The 19,642-nt window shown below is 39.0% G+C and overlaps 1 protein-coding gene across 2 annotated transcripts in view; it reads right to left on the bottom strand.

The window, feature by feature from the left end:
- CDH12 (cadherin 12) overlaps positions 1-19,642 on the bottom strand; it is a 1,052,064-nt gene that overhangs the window by 657,232 nt on the left and 375,190 nt on the right. For both annotated transcript variants that reach the window (XM_019812450.3, XM_019812457.3), the window contains exon 2: positions 19,123-19,206. The gene's annotated coding sequence lies outside the window, so the exon portion shown is untranslated. The remainder of the gene's footprint in view (positions 1-19,122; positions 19,207-19,642) is intronic.

Here is a 19,642-nt window from a genome sequence, read left to right as displayed (position 1 = left end):
AGGAAAGGAAAATCAAAAAATAAGAAGTGCTAATAAATATCTACAATTCATAAGAGGAGATTCCACAGAGACAGAAAATCCATAGAGGAAAAGGAGAAAGATAGGGTCCTCTGCAGATTTCTGATCTTTGGAATGTCCTTAATCAGCAACTGTTAAAACATATAGGGATGAGCACAGTTTACCAGCCTTCTTCTACTAAATACAAACATTTCAAATAAACCTCACCTGACTACTAACTGCTACTAACATTGTCTCATCTACAAGAGATTTTTTTTTTATGGTTAAAACAGAAGAAGGACATAACATTAGTACCTCTGATTATACAACCTTACAGGCTTTGTATAAAAGCAGTAAACTTGTCATGGATTGACCTTGTGGACAGGGTATGTGAAAGCTCAACTCTAGTCACTCCTGCCTTCCTCCTCTTGCATATGAAACTACCTGGATTCCATTTAAATAGGTTCCCTTGTCATGACTTAGAAAAATTTACAGGGCTGCCATAACAAAGTATCACAGACTGGGTGGCTTTATCAACAGAAATTCATTGTCTCACCTTTCTGGAGACTTAAGTCTCAGATCAAGCTGCCAGCAAGGTTTTCTCCTTCTAAGGGCATGAGAGAAGGATCTGATCCAGGCCTCTCCCCTTGGCTTATATATGGCTGTTTTGTCCCTGTACCTTCACATCATCTCTGTTCCTGTCTGTGCCCAAAGTTCTTCTTTAAGGGCACAAGTCTATTGGATTACAGCCCTATCTAATGACCGCATCAATTTAATTGCATCTTTAAGGACATTATCCTCAGTCACACTTGAAGATAATGGGAGTTAGGACTTCAGTATATGAATTTGGAGACGGAAACAATTTAGCATATGGTAGAGAGCATTTCTGACTTGTTCTTTCTTCTTCTTAAGAATTTTTTGATGTTTGGGGCGCCTGGGTGGCTCACTCGGTTAAGCGTCCGACTTCGGCTCAGGTCATGATCTCGCGGTCCGTGAGTTTGAGCCCCGCGTCGGGCTCTGTGCTGACAGCTCAGAGCCTGGAGCCTGCTTCCGATTCTGTGTCTCCCTCTCTCTGACCCTCCCCCGTTCATGCTCTGTCTCTCTCTGTCTCAAAAATAAGTAAATGTTAAAAAATTTAAAAAAAAGAATTTTTTGATGTTTTTCTAATTATTTTTTTCTTTAGAGAGAGAGAGAAAGAGAGACAGAGTGGGGGAGGTGCACGGAGAGAGGGAGAAAGAGAATCCCAAGCAGGCTCCACACTGTCAGTGCAGAGCCCAGTGTGGGGCTCGAACCCATAAACTGTAAGATCATGACCTGAGCCGAGCTCAAGAGTCAGATGCTCAACCGACTGAGCCACCCACGTGCCCCCATTTCTGACTATTTCTGACTAACAGAGAACAGAAACAGAAATGGAGGTGCCATGAATTATTTTCCTCTCACGTCCAGAATTCAGTGTGTGGAGTATGCAAAAGAGAAGGAGAACACGTACACTATGTAGCAACATCAGTGAAGGTTCAATAAGACACTCGATTTACTCTCCAGCATTCTCTCTAGGCAAATACAACACTCTAAGCATGACATTCCTCTACCATTATACAATCTGTCTTAAATGTATTTGTCAAAACACTGCTCATTCTTCAAGTCTCAATGCCTAACTCTTTAGGATGCCATCTGTATACCACACACTGGACAGCCAGCTTGCAGAAGCATATCCTGAATATCCCTGTGTAATCACCGTCTCGAGAATACACAGATCCCATCGTCCTTCTCTATATTCCAATCAAGCAAATATGTAGAAGAACATGCTGTTTAGTGTTCAAGGTCAGTGGCTCAGGGGTGGCCAACCCAGAGGGTCTCCTCTGTTACAAAGAGTGTTCAGATGGCAGGCCTTGGTCTCCTTGAAACCCTGGCCATGCAAGGAGGGAGAGGCTGCAGACAGTTGCTAGGCTAAGTCAGTATGCTATAAAAGCTCGCTGCATCCCAGCAAAGGATGCTTTGTCCACTCTGCTGTTCCTGGACTCCCCATATGTAAGTTCTCCCAATGAACATGTGCCTTGATCACTGTCTCTGGGCCACGGCAAGGGCATAAACAAGTACTGTCAGGTTTCTGGTCACAGCTGTGGAAAGGACATAAGATGAGCACAGCGGTAGAGAATGTGCTACTTATCATGCATTACAGGAAGTAGAACACACCTCCCCCCCCAGGGGTCCCAGTGACTGCTGGCACTCAGGATCCTCTAGCAGGAAGGCTAAAGGATGCACTGCAAACACCCCAGTCAGGCAGTGCCCAAAACGAAACTGTAGCCAAATGCCATGCCGACTTGTAACGGCATACTATCTTGACAAATAGCCCCCTTACTCTAGAGTTACACTCCATTCTTGGTCCAGTGACTCACGTCGCCTCTAAAAGACAGTCATTAACTGAAGCAGCAGAGCCACGGCAGCCGCCATTCTTTGGGCAGGAAGGAAAGGACCCAGCCCCTGGCAGACTAATGGGTCAGCAAGGAGCCAGCCATCCAGCCCTCAACTGACATGATCTGGATAGACTCTGGCACTGGGCATAGTACTCAATGGGCTGAACTGGGAGCAGCATGGATGGTATTGCCTGCTCCAGGAGCTTGATCCCATTGTTTTATGTACAGATAGCTGGGCAGCCGACAAAGGACCGACCATGTGGCTTCTCTAATGGGAGGCACGGGACTGGATGGCTGCAGGGTGCCCACTCTAAGGCAACAATGTGTGGAAGGACATGCTCCAACACAGATAAGGTATGGACATCACTGTTTACCATACAGATGCACACGTAGCATGTTCCCCGCCTGTTAATCAACAGGCTCATGAGCTGGCCTCTGTCTGCCTCCTGGAAGATGTGCCAGCAGAAGACACTGCCACCTGGCTGCACAAGAGGATGCGAAATCGAGGGCAATGGACCTTGTGGGCCATTGCTAAAAACTGATGCTTACTGCTGCATTCCAAAGACATTGTAAATGTCGACCAACAATGTCCAGCTTGTGCCCAGGAATGACCATGACCTTTGCCAAGAGACACCAGAGAGCAAGAAGGCAGCACCAGTTCAGAGATGGTGGACTGATTACATCTGTCCCTTGCTCCTCTCTGATGGCTGATGTTATGCTGACATGTGCTGAAACGTATTCAGGGCCCTTGCAAACCTACCCCAATAAGCATGCTATGCAGAAAGTCACCATTGTGGTCTGGAACAGGTGTGTGCTGTATACATGCAACCCTCTGATACTGACAGCAACCTAGGCTCCCATTTTACAGGACATGAAATGCAACAGAAGGCCAAAGGTCAAGACATCCATTGGCCTTTCCATCCACCATATATTCCCACTGCAGTTGACTTGATAGAACGCAGGAATGGATTGTTGAAACAATAGCTTTGATGAGAAACCTGTTTCCTGGCCTTTTAGACACATTGACTGTCAACAGCTCTATGGATATTAAATGAACATGTACATTCCAATTGGCCCAGTGCCTATTGTCTATTCACTCAAGCACCTCACAGCACCCATCACCCTTACAATACAGGTAGGTAGCATGCAGGAAGGATGTTCTTTGTCGCAGGTAGGGAGACAGGGTAACCTTTTATTGTCCTCGCCACAAGATCTATCCAGAGAGGAACATGTACCTACATGCCCTGGGAATGGCAGACACGTGTATGGTAGTTTGGGTTTTTAGCCCAGTTGGGAACAGGGATAAAGCAGGACCTAACCATCACCCTACTTCTCCACCCCACGTCACCAAAGACAATGAAGGTGCGTGTACCAGGTCTCTCATTAATAAAGGACACTATCATCATCACCTTACAGAGCATTGTTATACCTTCACTACCTTTTTCAGGTTTGCCCCACCTCATAACAAGAGGGAGGCAAACAATTTGGTGCCATAAACCTGGAGACATGCCACAGTGGGGTTAGTGTTATCTCAGAACAACACCACCTACCTGCCTTTTTTTTTTAAAACATTTTTTTCAATGTTTATTTTTGAGGGAGGGATGAGAGCAGGGCAGGCAGAGAAAGAGGGAGATAGAGGATTCAAAGCAGACTCTATGCTGTTAGCAGAGAGTCTGATGCGGGGCTCAAACCCACGAACTGTGAGATAAGGACTTGAACCGAGTTGGACGCTTAATCAACTGAGCCACCCGGGTGCCCCACACCACCTGCATTCTATTAGACAATCATGAGTTGCCTTTTCTGGCACCTACTAAACACCTTACTTTTTGCCTTTAGATTCCGCATGGGATCCCTATGTACCCATTGGGCTCTGACTGTGGCTTCTGTACAGAATAAGACTAACTGTTGGGTATGTAGTAAAGTCCCCTAACTGGAAACCACAGGCTTCCCCTGGAGACATACTTTTTTATAGTTTCTTAGCCATTTGTGTTCTATTATTTGGATGCTGTGGCTTGTGCTGTTGCTCTGGGATCTGGTCACAGCGCGTCTCAGCATGCCTGGCCCCGAGGTCATTGCCGCAGAGGGGCAGGTAAAGGATGTATGGGCCATCTAGGGAATGCTTATGGTACATGCCGGAGAGTCAGCCTACACAAGCATACCCTGAATGTTCCTATTAATCACTATCTTGAAAAGATCCTGCCTCCCTCTACATTCCCAGCAAGCAGAATATGTAGAAGACAGTACTGTTCAGTGTTCAATGTCAGTGACTCTGCAGTTGGCCAACACAGAGCGTCTCCTCTGGAACAAAGAGTATACAGATGGCAGTCCTTTGTCTCCTTGGAGCCCTGGATGGCAAGGAGGGAGAGGCTGCAGATAGTTGCTAGGCTAAGTCACTGTGCTATAAAAGCTCGCTGCATGTAGATCCCAGCAGCAGATGCTTTGTCCAGTCTGCTGCTCCTGGACTCCCTGTACATAAGTTCCCCCAGCTAATGTGCCTTTATCCCTGTCTCTGGGCCACTTCTTTGGCCTCGCTGGACCATCACCTCCTCTTGCCGTAGAGTCTGTTTGGGTGCAGCTGCACATCAGCAGTTCCTTACCCCTGTACTGCAAATAAAATTTTCCTCCTCTGTTTTCCTCAGAAGTTAAGAACTTTGTGTTTTATCATCATGCTATTCCCTTGCATAATACACTCTTATGGCCACTGAGCATACACAGAAGATCCCAGCTCCTTGGCATGCAAACAAGACCTGCAGAGTTTGTTCTTGACAATCTCTCGAACTTCATCCTCTTGCTCACACACATTGTTCACTGACTCCAGCTATCCTGGCATTCCCTTTTGTCCTTAAAGTATGCTAAGCTTGTTTCTCCAGGTTCCTTGCTTCTGCCTGGTAAAGTCCCCTTACGTGTGATCACGTCACAAGTTCCTCCCAGTCATTCACATCTTGGCTTCAAAGATTTCATCTCAGAGACAGTTTCCCTGACCACCAATTAGAAGTGAACACTCAGAGACTACCTATTACAGCAACTTGTTGATTTTACTGTACTTTATTCACTTCTAATCATTTCTTATAAATTCATAATTCATTTGTTGACTTCTTCTGTTGTTCTCAATCACAACATAAGCTCTAGAGGGTGGGGGTGCAGAAACAGACCAGGTTTGGTCCAAATCTCTCCCAAGGCAACCAAACTGGTGCTTAGACCACATTCCTGAAAACCGTTAAATGAGCAAATGAATCAGTGGATGAATACATATGATAAATTTCACTCATGTATACATGAATATATGCTAGGCACTGTACTTGGCACTGAGAATAGGTTTACAGTTTAGGAACACACATTATTTCAAAGATGCCTTTATTACTGAAACTAGAATAAGTTTTTTAAATTAAATAGAGAAGATTCAATTTCGCACTTCATCTAAATTGTTTCTGCATAATTTTAATTTAGCCCTCTCAAGTGTTTCCTCCAATGCATTCTCTTGTGTGGTGACATTATCACTTTGTCCATCTCTAGCCCAGCTAGCCATAAGATCCAAACCAGAAATACCAATATTTGATAATGTAAGCAGGTTTAGAACCAAGCTGTAATCTCTGCATTTCCTAGGCTAGAAACTTAACTATTTGAGTGTCCATTTCTTCCTTTCAGTGGGAGTCTACATGATAGTCACTAACCACGTGCATGTGGCTATTGAACATGTAAAATGTGGCTCATGAGAAAGAAACTAAATGTATAGCTTCATTTAGTGTTCATTTAAACTTAAAACTTGGAGGAGTACAAGATCCTCCACAAGATTTGAATCCACAAATTTGAAACTTACTTTGTCATATTTAAAAATACCATTATCTTCTTATTTAAAAATACCATTAGCTTCACATTATGTGATATGCAAACATATCACCGTCTATGGTAAAAGGCCTAAAATTAAGTCCTGGTAGTGTGTGCCTTAGCATCTTGGGGAAACCAAGAGGGGCTTGAATGTCTTAATGGTATGTTCCCCTCCCCATGGTGTGCCCACGAATAAGGTCCCCCAATTGGCCTAATCTGAGGAACCAGGCATGGTGCCTGAACATCCCTAGGGAGCAAAGGTCAGTTTCCAATAGCCCACAGAATGTTTCATAAAAGTCAATCAAATCCTCCTGCAGGAATAAGAGATCATCTAATCCCCTTGTTATTACCAAGCCTGCCTCCCACAGCCCCTGCTTGTTCCCTTTTCCCAAGTACAATCCCCATGTGGCCCTGCATGGCACAGCGTCCTTCCCCCCGAGACTGTGAGCACATGTACCGGATAAAGTGTTATTGATCTTGTATGCCCGGCTGTCGGGTGTTGTGTGTTCAGAGATTGCTGTAACCCTGGGGCGGAATCCCTCCTCCACTGAGGTGAAAAGAAGGCAATCAAAACATAATAACATTTTGATCTATTCATACCTGTCTAAATATTCTTTCTTGGGGCACCTGGGTGGCTCAGTCGGTTAAGGGTCCGACTTCAGCTCAGGTCATGATCTCGCAGTTTGTGAGTCTGAGCCCCACGTTGGCCTCTATGCTGACAGCTCAGAGCCTGGAGCCTGTTTCAGATTCTGTGTCTCCCTCTCTCTCTGACCCTCCCCCATTCATGCTCTGTCTCAAAAATAAATAAATGTTAAAATATAAATTAAATAAATAAATAAATAAATAAATAAAAATATTCTTTCTTTATGAGCAATAGTATATATGTTCAGAGTGTACATTCTAAATTTACAAATGACATTTTATTACTAATAACCAATGTTTCTTTTAATTTCATAAGTGATATTTATATGCATATAGTTTGAATAAAAAAAATTGCCAATGTCCACTCATTTTTGCTCCACAAAACAGCAATTATGAATGGTTCAAATTAGTGTTTGGAAAACATCTTTTAATGCTAAATATGAGTCTGTAAAGTGTACTGGTTCACTGAGCAACTGTTAAGCAACTTCCTTCTTGTGTTGCTGTAAGTCTGGCAGATGCCAGAAAGTAAAATTTGCTTTCCACATTTTGTCAAGCTAGGACTTCACGTGATTTGTTTTCTGCCAGTGAGATGTGTCTTGAGATATTTGGATTTATCGGGGCATGACGTTAAGTGGGAAGGGAGTGGATGATGAAGTCACCCAGGTTACCTTACCACCTTACCAGTGTAGATCTGGAAGGAGGCTGTGGCTCTAAGCCCTGCTTCCTGGCTGCCTCTTCCTGATACCTGGGCCGTAATGAAGGTCATGTGCAGCTAGCTGTGCTGTGGGGATTTTTGATCCGTGGATTTTGATTAAGATGGAATTATCTCAGAGCTGTCAGTTCCTGTTCCCCCAACCTCCTTCCTGTCCTAAGCGAGAAAATCCTTTGGCCATCCCTTTGATGGTGTTCAGATCTCTTTCCAGGAAGTCCAGATAGTACTGACTCCTCCCACCCTAGCTAACATATTGTCAAACACATACCTCTTTATAAAAATTAACTTTCTGAGGTGCCTGGGTGACTCAGTCAGCTAAGCGTCCGACTCTCGATTTTGGCTCAGTCCATGATCTTGTATGGAGCCCCTGTACTGGGCTCTATGCTAAGCATGGAGCCTGCTTGGGATTCCCTCTCTCCCTCCCTCTCTCTCTCCCTCTGCCCCGCCCCTGCTACACTCTCTCTCTCTCAAAATAAATAAACTTTTTTTTTTAAATTAACTTTCTGCTTAACACAGATTTCTGCTATCTCTTAATGAACTCCAGATTTATCCTAGTCTATTGGAGTGACTCAGCATGATAATATATCCCTTGATAACACAGCTCTGCATATAATGCGACTGATGTTTACTCCTATTTTCCATTATCTCATTGCCTTGCAGTGCTGCAATGACTAATTTTATGTGATTGAATTTTGAACCCCTCTTCAAGTACCATGGTGTATTTAATATACTTTTGAAACTAATTTACTTCTTCTAGGTCCTTAAGTCACTGATAATCATCCCTCAAAACCCAAATTATAAGCCAAACATCGAATGCAATATAATTGTTGCTTCTGATTTAGGCTCACCTCATCTAAATCAAATTCTTTTTTTTTAACCTTAATTTTTCCCCAAAGAAGTACCCATTGAGGTGATCTGAAAGTCGGGTAAAATTTTGCAAAGTCATTATGGATGAAAGGGGATAAAGCTGTTGCTTTAAAGATGGTAAAGTATATGGAAAAACCTTAGGTGGGGGGAAAGACCAAGTAACTGAAAAAAGGCCAGTGTAACAGGAACACGCTAGATTGACAATAGGCCATTGGGAGGCATGGAGCCAGGGCTTGAGATGAGGCCAGGGGACCATGAAACCTGCAGTTTAATACCAGATACCGACAAATAAACAGCCTACAATCCAATGTGGTGAGACGGCCAAACAAATGAATCTGCCACAGATTCTGGAGAGGAGAGAGACACAAAGAACAGAGTGTCATCTGAGAAGTGAGCAGGGAGATGGCCCAGGAAGGGAAGGCGTGTGCACATGGACAGCAGGGGACAGGAGTTCCGGGCTGAGTAGGCCATGTTAAAGCCCTGTGAGTGGGGCTGTAGCTGAGAAACTGGAAGTTTTGTAGTACGTATGCATTAGCACAGAGTACAGGGGCATGAGTGGCTCTAAATAAAGCTGCAAAACAAAAATAGGATCATGAAGAGCTTTGTAAGATATATATGGTCAGGATAAATTTATCACTCGAGCTACCTACTGCTGCTCTGAAACACAAGGAGAGGCCGAAGAATTCGATTTAAGGTATAATTACACCCCAGAGACATTTATGCCAAGTTTCAATATTCTTGAGCTTTAAGAAGGCCCATCTAGTTATGAAATGAAATGCAATGATAATTAAACTACCAGAAGGCTACAACGCAGCATCCTGCACTATGGAAGGAATGTCAGTTGCAAAAAGGAAACTCCCTTCTGCACAATCAAAGATGCAGCTAACCTATATTTCACCCCTTCTGTCAGACCCATGGGACCCACAGGACATATGCTTTCTATCTAGTTTCAAACATGTGCTTCGATGACAGGCATCCCCAAGGGGCAAGAGGAAGAATGGATTTCAAATAACATAGAAAGATGGAATAAATATCATGCTTAAAGAAATGAATTTCTCCATCTGCTTCATCATATGCAGTGAAACGTTATAGGAGCCTACCACTCTTCATCTAAACATTCCTTAAAAATGTTCACTGAAAATCTCTGAACATTCACTGTGTTAATAGGCTATTCACGCATGGGGAAAGAATTATTAAGCTGGAAAAGGTGGAGGAAACTTTGTAAATATGAATTCAATTAACAGGGTTATGAAGTTATTTGTGTTATGTACAAATAATTTATTATTTCCGAGGACCTCATGTCTGTCCACCATTTAAGTAGCAGCTTCCATTTGGCAGTGAAGTCTGGCTATGGAGAATATAGGAAAAGGGTCACTGAATGGGTAGAGCTAAACACACCAAGGGAAAGAGGATTTACTCAGTGCTCTGGGGCACTCAAAGAGGCAACAAGGTGGCCCCACTCAACATGTGCAGCCTCAGAAGAATGATGAGGTTGAAGCAGCATGGTTAACAAAGGAAGGACCTCGATGAACAGAGAATAGGCGACATATTTATTAGCCCCACATATCAACACTATGTAACAAGTCTACTCCCAGAAGCAACTGGACTCAACATAACTCAGGACATGCCAATCACACCACAATATAGGGTCATCACTGTTCCAAGAAGCCCTGTTGCTCCCAACTCTACAAGATCATGTGAGCCCCTTTTATCTTAAAGGGAAGCCCAGGGAGGGATGTGAAAGACTTAACAATACTCCAAAGATACGGATATGTATTTCTACACGTGTCTTAAATTTTGGGAACTCACAAAATTTTAAACTGGAGAAGAGGCTGCTCAGGACCAATGTCATTAACAGTTCTGAAAACAGACATGATATTGTCATTACATATGTAAGTCTTATTGTAAATACAACCTGTGACATTGCGATCCATGCAACCATGAAAAGAATACTTAGGAAAAATCATTTGAAGGCACTGGCCACAACTAATCTTAAATAATATGTATTATTAGGATATATAATATAATATTAATAAATGCCCATTGTGAAAATATAGGTAGATATGGTTAAAAGACACACTTGTGATAATGCAGGTAATTAGAGGCAAGTACAAGGGCTTTTCAAACTGAATTACTATACATCCTATTAAAGGAACTACCTTATGAGAAGCATCAAAGTAAATTGATTATCTGATCTTTGGATCCCATAAAGATACAGTTCTTGGAAAACTGGAGGAAGGTAAGAACATAAGAAAGGTTATCATTTGTATCTGTCGTAAATCTGATGTCTGGTTCGTTCAGAATGAGGACACAGCATGACTTCTTTTCACCCCGTAAAAGTCTCAGTATTTAGCTATGGTGCTTGGGGTGGGAAGACATGTGAAATGTTTTACTAATTTCCATTGTTTTCATACTCTGGCTGTATCTTACAGAGACTTTAGAGTACCCAAGTAATTAAGTTGGGATCCAACCATTTCCGGCAATTCTAGAAGCCTGGCAGCAATGTACTCTGTTTCATAGTCTCTGGTCAGAAAATTTCCATCACCATTTCTTTTTTTTAATTTTTTTTCAACGTTTTTTATTTATTTTTGGGACAGAGAGAGACAGAGCATGAACGGGGGAGGGGCAGAGAGAGAGGGAGACACAGAGTCGGAAACAGGCTCCAGGCTCCGAGCCATCAGCCCAGAGCCCGACGCGGGGCTCGAACTCACGGACCACGAGATCGTGACCTGGCTGAAGTCGGACGCTTAACCGACTGCGCCACCCAGGCGCCCCTCCATCACCATTTCTTGATCATATCCCTCGTACATTTATATGCAACCTGCTTTGCAACAGACTCTTACTACCACTGTGAGCTTCTTTATGACTTTTTATCTTATTCCAAAACCATTCTCAGGATTTCCACAACTTCTCCTGATCTTATTGCCTTGGTACGGTTTCAATGATGTGGCCTCCTCTCCTCACTTTCTTGTAAAAGCATCTTTTACAGGCACTACTCTCATAGATCCTATCACAGACAGCTATGCAGCCAACATATTGGGGGACACGCAGATTATTTAGGTGTAATAGCTAGTTTCTAAATCATCTGGGATTTCTATGCTATTTTAAAGTAAATAAATATTTGTAGTTCATGGTTCAAAAGTCATAAAAAAAACTTTGTCATACACATTTTAAATTACCAAGGAAAGATTATGACAAAGTCACACAGGTCAAAATAAATTTAACATTATGTTTCATCACTTTTCCAAGAACATGTAAACTCAGAGTCAAAAAAAAAAAAAAAAACAACAAATTTTTATATCATCAAAATAGAATGCAATGCATCATTTACCACACATTTACCAGAGTAGTGTCTACCCCAGTGGGCTTGCTGGGTTGCCTTGATAGCTTGGGTTCCTGGAGTTACAGGTCTTAATGTGGCACCAAACTGTAGAAGTTACAAGCATAGACATTTGTTGGATTGTCTAGATTTGAATCCAGCATGGATTCAAGTTACTATTTGTAAATTCTATTTATAAATGCTTAGAACAGTGTCTGGCCTGTAATAAACCAATAAAAAAAATAAATAATAATATACCTGTAATAAATTTAAGTGGCTTTTATTAAACAACTATTAGATTCTGTCTTTCTTTGTGGAATAATCTCTCCTTCAATATTTCTTTGGTGCCAGAAAGCCATGGGTCCCCTTCCATTTCAAGCCAGATACTTTCCATTGAAAAGGTTTAAAAGATTCATTCTCGGTGTTTGTGTTTTTTTTTTTCTTTTCCATAATTTCCAATATATTCTTAGTGGCTGTTTGTCTAAACTTTGTTTCTCTTGTATTTCCAAATTTAGTTCTTGTGTTGTTCTGCTAATTACTTCAACAATCATTCAGTAAATTGTCTGAAGATGAACATCTATTTCTGACGTACATACATAAGTCTGCATGTGCCCCTTCATGACTTGCTCCCACGTCTCCTTTAATTCTTTCAAAATGTTATTTTATTGGGACTTCCTTCTCTAAATATGTGTTTAAAACTGGCAAAATACTATTTCTCCTTTCCTCCACAGCACAGAAACTTTCTATCCCTCCTCCTGGCTTATTTTCTGTACAGCATTTATGATTTTTTATAATCAGATGTATCAATCCTTTTAATATAAATTAATATTTATATAATTTAATTGCTTGGTTTTTTTTCTCTTAACTAGAATGTAAAGCACCAAAGTGGTTATTAGTTTTTAATGGTATTTTTCTTATGTTTATCCACTACTTGCAGAAGAGTTCGTGACACAAATTAACATTTGGACTATTTTCAAAACTATTTTTCAGTAAAATTATCCATGAGTCTATAAAATCTATACCCCCCCCCACATCCCCATCACTGGATGCTTTAGGTAACTAAGGAGAAAGTTATTAGGGAAAAAATAAAGAGGAAAAGTGAATTAGTTTTTTTTTTATGATACCCATTTTTCAGAAGCATTTGAAAAATAAACAGCATTTTAAAATGCTACTGAGATACTGAAATCCATTTAACATATAATATTATTTTTCTCATCTATTATTTTAAGAAAACAATTCAGATATGTAGACATAGGGGCAAATATTTGCTCTTTGGTAGCCTATTGTTTTTTCAGGAGATCCTACCACCCACGATTTTGTGATTAAATAGCAGGAAGTATTATGAAGTCAAAAGTGATAGTCTATTTTTAGTCCAACAACATACAGTAAGTATCCACCATATATTTGAGTATCAACCTTAATTTATGTGGCAAAGAAGTGTAGCCGAGTGCCTAAGTTCTGTACCATTCTTCTCTTGAACTGTTGACGAACTATGCAACACAGGCTTGTTACAGAACAGTTAAGGGAGCAACTAAATCAAAGGTACACAATAAAACAAATCTGTGTTCCTTAAAAATCTTTATAGAAGCTTGTATCAAAGCATATGGTACGAAATCACCATTCTGGAGGAAGGAAAAGTGGTTGCTAAAAAGATATTTGAACTAAATTGGAGAAGTATAGTACTCCCTGTGGAGTGGAAAGAAAGGTTATTTGTCCCAAGCATGGGGTGTAGAATAGGGTACACTCATTGCAGAAGTAGCAATAATATTAAAACATGATATCAAATGATATTTAGTATCAAGTACAATACAAATTATAATGATATTTTAAAAATCTGCTACGTTACTCTAGTTTTTTTCAAAGAAGGGCAGTTGAGACTTTCTGAAATGTTGAATTAAATCATATTCAAATATAAACACAAAATAAGTTTCAATGCAAAATATAAATATATATTTTTAACTTTCAGCCACTCTGGATGAATCACACTATATAGCCCCCCTTAACTGAAATAGATAATTAAGTATTGGCTACATTAAAAAAATCATTGCCAAGGGATATCTGATATTAAGATAGGGAATCAGAAATTGGAATCTATTTGTGTCTCCTTAATAGGCTCATAATTATCCTTGAATAAGTGATTTTGTTATTCTCTGCTCTTTCCTTGTGTTTTTAATAAAATTGTCAAGGTCAGCTGCATCATGAATTGACTGAAAACAATACTGAAAATATTAACAATTTGGTATTTTTCAAAAGGTTTAAGATCGGATTAAAGTGCTTATCTTTAACAAAAAATGAAACCTGTCACTATGTACGATTTACTCATTTGCATTCAAAGACCTTTGATTAGAATAATTTTTCAAATATAAACAATTAGTAACAGGCCATTTGTTTACTAAATGTTATAGGAGACACCCAGCTGTCTGTATCTCCTTCATTTGACTATTGTGAAGTCAGAATTTTCTCATGACATTTCACTATTTAAAAATGTTCAGCTAAATAACATCTTGTCAGATTAGATATTTTAAGGTTATCTTCCACATACTAGCCAAGAAGAAACGTGTTTCAATCTAAGAAAATCGCGAGTATTTCTGTCATTTGACTCCATTTTTCATATACCCCGGAAATATATCTTATCCCTTATTTTGATGGATTTTGGTGGAAGGGGACTTTTTAAAATGAACTTTAAAATCATGTCCCGCTGACTTGCAAATGGCAGGCCGATGCTAAATGAGAGAAGCCTTAAAAACTCTGATACCTTTTATCCCTGCACAGAGAGATTCCATGCTCCGTATGTTCTAATCCTTGGCTTTCCAATATTGCCTTTACGAGGTTAAGGAGATGAATGTTCATTGCTTTTAATCCTTACCATGATTTATGAGCCTCTTGGTATCCTTTCCCCAGAGCAGCTACAACTGTGTGGCTGTTCTGCCTGCTGCTTAAATTACACAGACATCTGCAAAGTAAATTATGGATTGTTGTCCCATAGACCATAACCAAGCATTCTCTTCATCTCTCCTGCAGGATTTTTTCTTTTTTTTAAAATTAGAACAAAGACCGCATACAGTTGTACTTGCCTAAGTCCTGAAGAAATGTTAAGCTAACCTGAATGATAGCACAACGACCTGGATTATGACCTATCACATAACATCAAAGCAGCCTGACATCTAACAGGATTACTTTAAAGTTGGAAGGGAAAAAAAACAAAAACAAAAACAACTTCCCTTTATTTATGTTTCTTCTTTTTTTAAGGATCACCATCTTTATGTTCACAGAAGGAAGGTGACCTTTAAAATTAACTGAAGATGTGTGCCATGCAATAAAGACACATGTAAAGTGACCTTTCAGTCTCTGAGTGTGCAAGATTTTAAGAGTATCTTGTGGCCTATGGTTCTTTGAACCAAATATTGACAAAGAAATAAAAAAAAATACATAAAGGAAAATTCGTGAAAGATTGAAGTACCTCTTTAGGATTTTGTTTTTCTTCTACTGTTATCACTTGTAGTAAAGCTGGTTTAATAATCCTGGAAATTTGCAGAGATCATGAGTAATTGGAACAATTCTTTTTTTCTGAATAAGAAGTCTAGCAGAGTCTAAGAAGAAATGGTCATCTCCTTCTGTATTTTCCTTTCTGTCCTCTGCTTACTATTTTGTGCAGATGATGACTCATAATTCCCAATGACAAGTCCATTGTGAAATCCTAATAGGCATGTCTCAAATGACTAGCCTTTGACAGTTACCCCAAATTAGAAATAGCCCAGCATTTTTTTTTCCAAATGTGCTAATTGCAATGCAAACAATAACCCATCAGGGAAAACCTCACTAACAAAATTTACAAAATGATTTCTAGTAATGCCTTACAAAGTACATTTCTTTTTTAAACAGATGGCTGTGCAATTCATTTTTTTTTGAATCCTACTGTCAACTCAGCAGGATGTTGTGAGGGCTAAAACCAGAAATGCTCAAATCTACTCCTCGCTGAGCAGATCTGTTGCTGCCTCTGTGTTTCCATCACTTTCCTTTTCACCTCATCACTGCTGAGAGGCAATGTTCCCTGAGTGTCAGGACCTGATGTTCATACCAATGCCCTAAAGACTTTCTTTTCTCTTCTTTCTTTTCTTTCTTTTCTTTCTTTTCTTTCTTTTCTTTCTTTTCTTTCTTTTCTTTCTTTTCTTTCCTTTTCTTTCTTTCTTTCTTTCTTTCTTTCTTTCTTTCTTTCTTTCTTTCTTTCTTTCTTTCTTTCTTTCTTTCTAAGATAGATCTTGTACCTGTTTACCTCTGTGTCAGCCTATGTATTCATTTCCAAAACTTTCCTTTGGGGACCCCACTTTGCATTCTTGACCTCGTGAAATGAAGTATTAAAGGAATCCTGAAAGATTTGATTTAGTTAAAACCCTAAACTAAATATATCTGTAAATAAACAAATACCTTTTGAATACCGATTACATACAAGTAATTGTCTAAGAAATTATAGGATCTGGTCACAAATAAGATGAAAGATATATAAGATATATCCAAAGATATATAATACATATATTCCTCCAATCCCCAATACATTTCCAGCAATTATTTCCTTAAACACACACGCACACGCGCGCGCACACACACACACACACACACACACATGCATACCCTGCTAATCAGATTATTTCTCTACATTCAAAAATAAATAGCAAAAACAAACATGGCTCCATATCTTATAAAACATAAATTGCACAGCCCAGATATGTTCTGAAATTTCATTCAAGCTTCTTCATCATCTGGACCTATTCTTCTAGATTTATCTGCCAACTCACCTCATATTTGACGCTCACTGCATTTCCTAACTGTCCAAATGGCTTAAGATTCACCATGCATGAAACGTTACATATCTTTATGTCTGTTATACATCTATCGCCTTTTCTTTACATATTTGTACACACTTATCTTTAAAGTCCAGTTCAAATGTATCATTTCTGTATTTTCCATCCCCTTTCAACCATAGCATACAAAAGAAATCCTATTCCAACTTCTCTGAAACCACAGCATTTTAAATAATGCAACACAAAACTATCCTCTACATAATCAAAGACTGCTGTCTGACCATAAAAAAAAGAATATTTTCATTGTCTTCATTGTCAGATGATTTATAAGTTAATCTAATTACTTGTTAGGCAATCATGAATGTAAGTGACAAATAAGGACAAACACTAAATTTTGTGAAATTTTAGAGTAAATTGACTGTTCTTTTTTTGATTGGTCAAAAAAGAAGTTAAGAAAGGAGATCATAGGATTTTAAATAGGCCCCAGAGCCTTACTCTATTCAATATTGAATTAATAAAAGACACATATTTTAGTACTAAGTTTGTTTGGCTTGAAACATATTGCCTTCAATGTCCTTAGATATCACTCTCTAGTTTGTTAAATCATTCCACTGAGATTACTTTCAGGTCTACTTTCTTGTGTGAAATTTATGAAAACTCTTACATTAAAAGGAAAGCAATTTCAAGCCATTCTCTACAAATGTCTTCTGCATTCATTTGATTTTTTTCCACATTGAAAACAAGTGAACATCCTAATTACTTTAAACTTAAAGTATTTAAATTTCTTGGGGCACCTGGGTGGCTCAGTCGGTTATGCATCTGACTTGGGCTCAGGTCACGATCTCGCGGTTTGTGGGTTTGAGCCCCACATCCAGCTCTGTGCTGACAGCTCAGAGCCTGGAGCCTGCTTCAGATTCTGTGTCTCCCTCTCTCTCTACCCCTCCCCTGCTCATGCTCGGTCTCTCAGAAATAAATAAATGTTAAAAAAAATTCAATTTATCCTTTCTCATGTTACTATGTTTAAACTATTCTCATGTAAAATGGTGATCATTTTCCTATATATTCCTTTTAACTGTGGTTATAGCACAGAGAGAACCAAAGAATATTTGGGAAGAGTGTGCTCCCCTTTTATTTGGATCTTTGGTGATTTTAATGCTTCATTAAGCTTTAAAGAAAGAGATTAATAATTAGTACGGTGTGGTATTAATTTTTGATTACTCATACTTGTAGCATAGATAATATTTAAGTTGCTAAAATCATGGTTTTGCAGAAAGGACAAGTTGCTGGTTACAAAAAATTAATTCTGAAGCGTGAAGCTCTTTTATCCTATCAATATAAGATCTGGAATGAAACCCCACTCCAAAATTTTGAGGTCAGAAATTTTAAAAGTATCTGAATTTCCTATAAAAATGTGAAGATTTTACAAGATAAAGTGAGATTTTTACATATAGAAATTCTGAATATTGATGAAAACAACTTGAAAGACAGAACAGATGACAAAAGGCATTAGTATTTGAGATATCCAATGCTTAATTTCAAACTTTTAAACCTGAAAAATGTTATCTAAAATTTGTATAGAATTTACTCAAATCTGATACTTGAAATTAACTGACAATGTTATAAAACTAGATTAAAGTGTAACATTTTTTGAATAAATATATCTCTTCAAGGAAAAGTTAAAAACAGAAAGAAACCGTGTAATTTTTTTTTCATTTATTAACTGAGTATGCGGAGGGAGTTTGAATAAATATCACAGCAAGATCCAGAAAGCCACATTAGCTTAATTACATTTGCCTTATCTCTTTAACCTTTTCTTTCTGAGCTATTATATCAATAGTTAATCTTAATTGATCACTGATTGAGACCTGAGAGCTTGAAGCTTGTTTTGAATACTGCCTAAGAATAGATCTAATGGTTACGGAGCAGAGAGTGTCAAGGCAGTGCTTTAATTATTGTCTCCAGAAGGTTAACTGTAAGTGTCTACATCTCAGAGTTCAGATTCCTGCCATCAGCAAAGGAAAAGCAGCCTATCACTACCTGCCCAAGAAACAACTGAATTACACTCTGCCATATTAATATTAATAAAGACAAGAAAATTTGAGACTGTGTCCCTGTTTCCGGTGTCAGAGCTTCATCTAAAGTTTGCCTTTGAAAGGAGACCTATCCAATTGAACAAAAGTAATATCCACTAATTATGAGAGGCTAGTCAAGGTGTCATGAAAATATAAAAGCAGAAAATCAATTTCTGTTCTTAAGAAAGCACACAGTCACTAGGTCTTCTCGAATCTGCATGTAAATTAAAACAGTGCAAGAAAAATATGATGAAGATGCTCAAACATATAGATATCATGCTAAAAGAAATGATTAGTACTTAAGTTTCATGGTTGTGTCATCTTTATGTCAACCGCCTAAAAGTACATAAACATTTGAATATTTTGATTTGTAAGAAAACATATATTTAAAAAAAAAGAATTTTCAAAAGAATTAAAATTTTGAATTATTAAGAGATTAAAATATAGGCATTAATGATAGTTAAATGTCACCTACCATTGAAAAGGCTGGCATCCTTTAAAACTCCAACATGCTATTGAGTTCCAAATGGACTGTATTCCCAAAAAGAGCCAAACAGAGCTAGAAAAACAAACATACACAATGATGTTATTTTTTTTTAACTTAAATTCAATTTAGTTAATGTACAGTGTAGTCTTGGCTGCAGGAGTAGAACCCAGTGATTCATCTCTTACATATGACACCCAGTGCTCATCTCAAATCATGCCCTCCTTAATGCCCATCATCCATTTAACCCATCCCCCTACTTACTTCCCCTCCAGCAGCCCTCAGTTTGTTCTCTGTCTTTAAGAGTTTCTTTTGGTTTGCCTCCAACTCTGTTTTTATCTCATTTTTCCTTCCCTTCCCCTGTGTTCATCTGTTGTGTTTCTCAAATTCCACATATTAGTGAAATCATATGATATGTCTTTCTCTGACTGACTTATTTGGCTTAGATAATACCCTCTAGAGATATTATGCTAAGCAAAAATTTATATAAATATATATATGTATGTATATA

The sequence above is a fragment of the Felis catus genome, chromosome A1 (assembly GCF_018350175.1).
Source record: "Felis catus isolate Fca126 chromosome A1, F.catus_Fca126_mat1.0, whole genome shotgun sequence".
NCBI classification, from domain to species: Eukaryota; Metazoa; Chordata; class Mammalia; order Carnivora; family Felidae; genus Felis; species Felis catus.
Note: the sequence above shows the minus strand (reverse complement) of the source record. Positions and strands in the feature narration are given on the sequence as shown.